This window comes from Podarcis filfolensis, assembly GCF_964270895.1.
Source record: "Podarcis filfolensis genome assembly, chromosome: 6".
Lineage (NCBI taxonomy): Eukaryota > Metazoa > Chordata > Lepidosauria > Squamata > Lacertidae > Podarcis > Podarcis filfolensis.
The window spans coordinates 21,549,995-21,557,758 of record NC_139609.1 but is presented as its reverse complement, the minus strand read 5'-3'; the positions used below and the strand labels follow the sequence as shown (position 1 = coordinate 21,557,758).

The 7,764-nt window shown below is 45.1% G+C and overlaps 1 long non-coding RNA gene across 1 annotated transcript; it reads left to right on the top strand.

Moving 5' to 3' along the window:
- Positions 1-6,000: 6,000 nt before the first annotated feature.
- On the top strand, positions 6,001-7,292 carry LOC310764951. Its single transcript, XR_014549381.1, has 3 exons — positions 6,001-6,085; positions 6,692-6,805; positions 7,159-7,292. It is a non-coding gene; the product is annotated as an uncharacterized lncRNA (long non-coding RNA).
- Positions 7,293-7,764: the final 472 nt, after the last annotated feature.

Genomic DNA, 7,764 nt, shown 5'->3' with positions numbered 1-7,764 from the left:
GAAGTGAAAGCTGAACCATAAAGAAGGCTGATCGCCAAAGAATTGATGCTTTTGAATTATGGTGCTGGAGGAGACTCTTGAGAGTCCCATGGACTGCAAGAAGATCAAACCTATCCATTCTTAAGGAAATCAGCCCTGAGTGCTCACTGGAAGGACAGATCCTGAAGCTGAGGCTCCAGTTCTTTGGCCACCTCATGAGAAGAGAAGACTCCCTGGAAAAGACCCTGATGTTGGGAAAGATAGAGGGCACAAGGAGAAGGGGATGACAGAGGACGAGATGGTTGGACAGTGTTCACGAAGCTACAAACATGAGTTTGACCAAACCGCGGGAGGCAGTGGAAGACAGGAGTGCCTGGCGTGCTCTGGTCCATGGGGTCACGAAGAGGTGGACACGACTAAACAACAGCAACAACAAGTTGCTTTGGGAGACGATAATCAGGCATAGCCCAGTTCTGTGAAGCTTGGGGGGGGGGTGAGGCATCTGGGCTTTAGCAATACAGTGGTACCTTGGGTTAAGAACTTAATTCGTTCTGGAGGTCCGTTCTTAACCTGAAACTGTTCTTAACCTGAGGTACCACTTTAGCTAATGGGGCCTCCCACTGCCGCTGTGCCGCCACTGTGCGATTTCTGTCCTCATCCTGAAGCAAAGTTCTTAACCTGAGGTACTATTTCTGTACAAGCCAAGCCCTGGCTCCATGGCTCACCTGAATTAAGGGAATCCTCTTGCCGCCAATTTGGGAGAGACCCCCTTCTTTCAGCATTGAACAGCCACATGTTCAGAGCAATGGCGGCCGTGCTGCTGCTTCTAAGTCCAGCTCAGCTTCAGCCCCCCCCCTCGTGCCCCCTTCTAGAACCCACTGCTCTCAACCGACTCTCACCTGCCCCCCCATTCAAATTCCCTTTCCAAACATCTGCCAATCTTCCGTCTCCATCAGAATTCCACTCTCTCTCTTCCCCTTCCGTCCCTGCTTGACATTCCCTTTGGAATTGTAATAGCATCACCTCACAATAATAATATTGCCGCTCATATCCTCTTGGCCTCCTACCTTGAGAATCCATCTTTCCAACTCTCCAACTCTCCAACTCTCACTGTCATCTGACAGGCATCCCCTTTGAGGGCATTATAAGGTTTGCTTGCAAAGCAGCACTTTGTGACATCAGCTGGCAAACAGGGGCCAGGCTGCTGGGTTGTCCAGCAGCTGAATGAAGAAAAATAAAACCAGGGGGGTCAAAGTGTGCTGGGATGAGGCCACTGTGGGTCAGTCCAGAGGGGGCTGTTGGGGTGTGTGGCTGTGCCTCCCCTTCTTCTGCATCTTACTCCCCCACCCGTTCCTTCAGCTGCTCAAGAGAATGGTGGAGTTGGAAGGGGTTCCCAAGGGTCATCTAGTCCAACCCCCGGCAGTGCAAGGATCCTGCCCACAGCCAGCCCCTGGCTGGGCTCCTACCTCCCACCACCTTCTTCCCAGCCGGATGCACAGACCCCTTGCCATTCTGCATGGGGTGGAGAAAGGGGAGAGAGAGATGTTTTGCTCCCTGTCCCATAGATATGAGAGCCCTGTCAATATCTCAAGGGCATCACAGGGAGGAAGCTTGTTTTCTCTTGCTCCAGAGGCCCTCAGGACCTGAAGCCATGGCTTCAAGCGACCAGAAAGGAGATTCCGACTCCAGAAAGAACTTTCTGACAGCAAGAGCTGTTTGACAGCGGGAGGAAATCCCTTGGAAGGCGGTAGACTCTCCTTCCTTAGAGGTTTTTCAGCAGAGCTTGGATGCCCACCTGCCATGGGTTCTTGAGCTGAGATTCCTGCATTGCAGGGGGTTGGACTAGATGACCCTCGGGGTCCCTCAAAACTCTACAGTTCTCGGATGCTATGATTTAAAGTGCATCCAGTGAGCATTTAAAGCACATGACGTCCCCCAAATGATCTTGGGCATTGCAGCTTCCCTCTCAGAGAGGCCAGCGTCATGTAGTGGTTAAGAGCGGTGGACTCCTAATCTGGTGAACCGGGTTCGCTTCCCCGCTCCTCCACGTGCAGCTGCTGGGTGACCTTGGGCTAGTCACACTTCTCTGAAGTCTCTCAGCCTCACTCACCTCACTGAGTGTTTGTTGTGGGGGAGGAAGGGAAAGGAGATTGTTGGCTGCTTTGAGACTCCTTAAGGTAGTGATAAAGCGGGATATCAAATCGAAGCTCTTCCTCCTCCTCCTCCTCCTCCTCCTCTTCTTCTTCTTCTTCTTCTTCTTCTTCTTCTTCTTCTCCTCCTCCTCCTCCTCCTCCTCCTCACAGACCTACAAATCCCAGACCAAACTGCGGGAGGCAGTGGAAGACAGGAGTGCCTGGCGTACTCTGGTCCATGGGGTCACGAAGAGTCGGACATGACTAAACGACTAAACAACAACAACAACAATAAATCTAGATGTTGAGTGAGTGGAAAGTCTTTAATTTTGTTGAATTGGAATATAATTGTTGAGTAACAAATGTAACTTTCTATTGGAAAGAAGAATAAAATATTATTTTTAGAAATCCTATAAGGCATTCTTACATGAGATTCTTAATAAGCGGAGCTCTCTGATGTTGGTGTAACATGAACAATGGGTTATATTGTACGGTGCTTGGTCTCATGTCTTGAGGAGCACATCCCCCAGTCTGGGTGTTCTGCTAGAAGGGTGCACTGGCTTGCCATGGGAACATGCCAGGCTTCAGGGAATCCTATCCCTCCCACGGTGGCAGCCAAGAAGCAGATAAACAAGAAGAGTTATTGCCAAGTAGTTTATTCACTATTAACAGAGAGAGATGAAGGGATGCAGTCTCTCTTAGATAATGATGTTGCTCTAAGTAAAGCCCCACCCCCTCAGTCTCTCAAATTCTATGTCATCCCTGCACCAGCTAATCTGCGCTTTCTGCCTCTGAGCTTTCTGTTCTACTACTCTCAATGCATGCCTGGTCCTGGGGTGGGGTCAGGAATGCTTTCTAGAGACACCGAGTCTGTCAGCTGTCTCCCCCTGGTGCTTCTTCTTCCTGCTCTCCCTTCTTCCTTCTTCCCTCCTTCCTCTCCCAATGTTTCCCAGCTTTTCCCCTCTGCAGCATCTGAACTAGAACCTTCTGCAAACCACTGTTCTAAATCTATACTGCCCTCCTCTTCTTGGGAAGGTGCAGGAAGAGGGGGGGTAGTCCCCACCATTCCTCTTCAGTCCAATCCCTGACAGAACACCACTGAGGTTGAGTGTATGATTTGCTGAGCCAATCACCCTCCCAATGGTTCAGAAAATATGCTTTTGTGTAGAAACAGGTATAATAGTCTCTAGGGCATTGCTTTCATCATGGCCTGGTGTTTTGTCCATGTCCTAACCTGTTTGCTGTCAGCATCTGACACTGCATCTGTGAGACTCAGGGGAAAAGGCTGTGGGTTTTGCGCAGCAGCATTAGCTAGCATGGTGATAGTGCTAGTGGATCTGTACATATGTAAATTTACTTTGAAGACCAGAAGAACAGTATAGAGTAGATAGTAAGGTTTAGCTTTGTCTTGTGTCTGGAGACAATAAACACTTTGTTAATTTGAACTGTGTGGGAGATTAGTTTTGGCCTTAACCAGGAAGGAGCTGTTCTGCGGAGAGCAGGAGTTCTTTGAAACCTCTGCTAGCGCGCCACTTACTCTGCTGATACATCACGCTGGCTGAAGTGTGGTGATCTACCAACTGACCTCCACAAGTCACCAACATCTGAGATGTTTCCAGATATAGCAGTAAAACTGGAATTGGGGAACCTATAACTCCTATCATCCCTGACCATTGGCTCTGCTGGCTGGGGCTGCTGGAATCTGGAGTCCAGCAACTTCTAAAGGACTACACATTACCCATCCCTGCAGCAAAGCACACTCAGACATCTGCTTGCCATAGCATCTTGCAACATCTGAAACCTCCAAAAGAAAAAAAGGGCCACTCGTACACATATAGGAGCAGGGAGCAGGTCTGTGAGGAAGGGAAGCAATAGAAAACAATGGAAGTTACACCAGAAGTTGTACCAAACATGAGAAAAGAGGAGAACGTACTACTAGTGGTAATCACATAAAACTTCACACTCTGATGCTAATTACTATTATTTATAGGATAAGCCAATTAAATACCACAACAAGTTAAGTCATACTCCTCTCCTTTGCCAATACAAATGTATAAAGCACAGTAAGTGCTGCAGCTGTACAGCAGCTGCTTTAGATAAGGAATAGTGTTTGCCCTCTGAAATGCAATTGCGGCAGGTTCAGTGTGGTGCTTTGATATGGCAAGAAAGCCAGTGAATAATTAAATATTGCCTTGTTGTTTCCTTGGAGGGCCTTGTGTTTATTGCACTGGTTTCTGGATGCTCAGGGTGCTTGATCATGAAACAGGACTGTAGACCAGCATGCTGCCGGACATTTGTAATTGTTTTGGGACAAAACTAAGGCACTGAATTGCTTGATACTGAAAAGCCCCAAATCACAGCACCTGGAAAAGATTAAAGTCCCTTTCACACATTCTCCACATGAACACACAGGCAAAAATGTTTTGCTGATTTCATCTGAGTTTTATTGATAATTATTTCAATATGTGCACGGCTTAAGAGATTTATTTGATTAAGCCATCTATACATTTTTGTAAGAAAAAGAAAAGAACAGAAGACGCTGAATATGTGGAATGGAAAGGGGGATCACATCCACCCACCATACATTTAAAGCACACTTATACCACTTGAACAGTCATGGGGAATTCTGTAGTTTCTTTAAGGGTGTTGGGAATTGCTGGTCTGTGAGGTTAGCACCATTAACAAACTACAATTCCTAGGATTTTTTGTGGAAAGTCATGACTCTCAAAATGGTAAAGAGTTCCTTAAAAGAGTGGTGCGGATGTGACGAACGTGGCAGCAGATTCCGATTCTGACATCTTTACCTCATTGATTTACAAAACAAAAACCATCTCTATTTTTAAACCATTGGAGAGTCATCATAAGAAAGGACTAGCCTTCTGCTTGACATCTAGTTCAATGTGCAGGTGTTTTTGGATGGATGAACATGCAGACATGGGAAGATAAGGGCAAAGACAGGATAATTTTGAGGGAGATGATGTTTGCATGCAAAGCAGACACCCTTTTGCGTCTTCTGTGTGGCTTGTCATGGCCAACTAAATCTTGAAATTTGAAGGAATTGTATCAATTTCAGAAACTCTTTTCGAAATAAAAGGTTGAGATGCAGCAAATGTTCATTATGACCTTCCTAATCTGACTCACAAAAGTTATTTAAAGAGGACTGTGAATTCTGCCTGGTAAATTAAAGTGCTCCAAATATTTTGTTGTCATTCAGTTTGGCAACATTTGACTTTATTTGTTTTTTGAATATGGTTTCAAGATTAAGTGCAATGGGGCAGCAGCTAAACATAAGAAGAGCCTGCTGGATCAGGCTAATGGCCCATTTAGTCCAGTATCCTGTTCTCACAGTGGCCAACCAGATGCCTCTGGGAAACCACCAAAGCAGAACCTGAGCACAAGAGCAGTCTCCTCTCCTGCAGTTTCCAGCAACTGGTATTTAGAGCTCAACTGTCTCCAGCCATGAGGACAGAGCATAGTCATCATGGTCACCAATAGCCTTATCCTCCATGAATTTATCTAATTCTCTTCTAAAACAACCCAAGCTGGTGTGAATCACTGCCTCCCACGGGAACAAGTTCCATAGTTTAACTGTACATGAAGAAATAGTTTCTTTTATCTGCCCCAAACCCTTCCAACATTCAGCTTCATTTTCTGCTCTCGGTTCTATTAGCAAACTCCAGACTTACAATTTTCTTCAGGATCATAGATGTATGACTGAAAAACAGGTCATGGAACTTCTGAATGGCAGGCTATTTTTATTTCTTTGTCCAATTAAGCCTTTTATCCACTTGAGGATCAAACATAGTTTGGCTTGGGACATTGCTATGACTACACTATTGTCATAGCAATAATGTTCTGCAACAATAGGAACTGGAGGCTTTGAGCCATCCTAGTAACAAACATGCATATAACAACTATGCAAGGCATGAAATATCTAAAATGCTAAGAATGTTCATTCCCCACATCCTGTTAAGGTACTGCAGTGTAAGGCAGTAGAGAAAGGAATCCGAGATTAAGCTAAATGGATGTTGTACTGATAATATAATTAGTAATCTCTTTTAGCATGTGTTTAGTGTTTAACACCATCAGCCAGTTCTGTTAAAGCACATTTATAGCCAGTGTGGTGTAGTGGTTAAGAGCGGTAGTCTCGTAATCTGGGGAACCGGGTTCGATTCCCCGCTCCTCCACATGCAGCTGCTTGGAGACCTTGGGCCAGTCACACTTCTTTGAAGTCTCTCAGCCCCACTCACCTCACAGAGTGTTTGTTGTGGGGGAGGAAGGGAAAGGAGAATGTTAGCCGCTTTGAGACTCCTGAAGGGGTGTGAAAGGCGGGATATCAAATCCAAAACTCTTCTTTATATTGGGGATCAGTTTCTCTGATTCAAATGTAACAAGAAACTTTGGTTTAAAGTAATCATGATAAAAGTGGCAACTGTGGTACAAAAGGAGAGGATGGGAGGAAGGGGTAATCAGCCAATCGGTAGCCGTTGAAGTGTTCTGGGTTTTAACCAACTAAGTCATCTTCAGGGTGGACCCATGAAAACCAATGGATTTAAGTTAGTCAAGTCCATTAATTTGAGTGGGTCTACTCTGAGTACCACTTAGATGGCGACAACCTTCTGACCCCAATGGCTTCATCTATGAAAAAGGTTTGAACCAATGTCAACCTGAAGGTCATCAGTCTATGCTCTAAGGTAATTACTTAGACCTATCTCTGTTACAGACAGTAGAAATTTACTGATATATGCAATAAGTCTGAGGATCAGATCTAGGGCTGTTGGTTTAAGTGCCTGAATGCAGCAAAGTGGTAAGCAGCAGTACCTTCCGGCCCCCGTGCTCAATATGACTATTTCACCACCATTTTAGCAGGCAGCCCTATAGGTCCTCCATGTATTCTCTCACTCCCTTGAAGCTCTTAAAAGGTAGGGAATCTGGCAGTCATAAGCCACAACTGAAACACCCAGTGAATTGGCTGTTCTGATGGCTGTTGCTTGGTTGCCATTGCTCAAATCACAGATAGGTCAGTTGTGTGTCTTCTGTTCGACAGGCTGACAGACGAATTCGGAGGTCCAAGTCTGGTTTAAAGATAAAGAACCGTAAGAAGGGAAAGCAAGGTCTATATGTTGCCCCTCAACAGTTATCAGCACCTTGGACAGCAGACCAAACAGGCACAGAAGTAAATCCTGGTCGGAGTCTTCCCCACTATAGTGAGATCTGTATTGCATTCTTTATTTGAGTCATTGCAATTATTTTAAAATGTGCATATGAAAATGTTAAAATTTATATAAAAATCAGTGCCCCCTTTTATGGCAACACGTTTCCTCTTTGGGATGAAGGTCACACTAATCGTGACTCCCTCACTCCTATTTCACCTTCTGCTTTCTGTCTCTCCTCCTCTCTGCACCCCACATTAAAGTTTATTTTCTAATTCTCCCCATGGCTGAGTAAGGTTCATAATGAAGTTTACCTAGATGTCATGCTTCCATTTTATTTTATATATATATCTTAGGGTTTAATTTTTTATATGTAGACTGGCTGGAGAACCTTGGTTATTGGGTGGTATATAAATACTGTAAATAAAATACTGTAAAAGATGGGTAGGGAAAGGAGACACATACCATCCCTTTGATCTGAGGTTTGGTACTATTTTCAT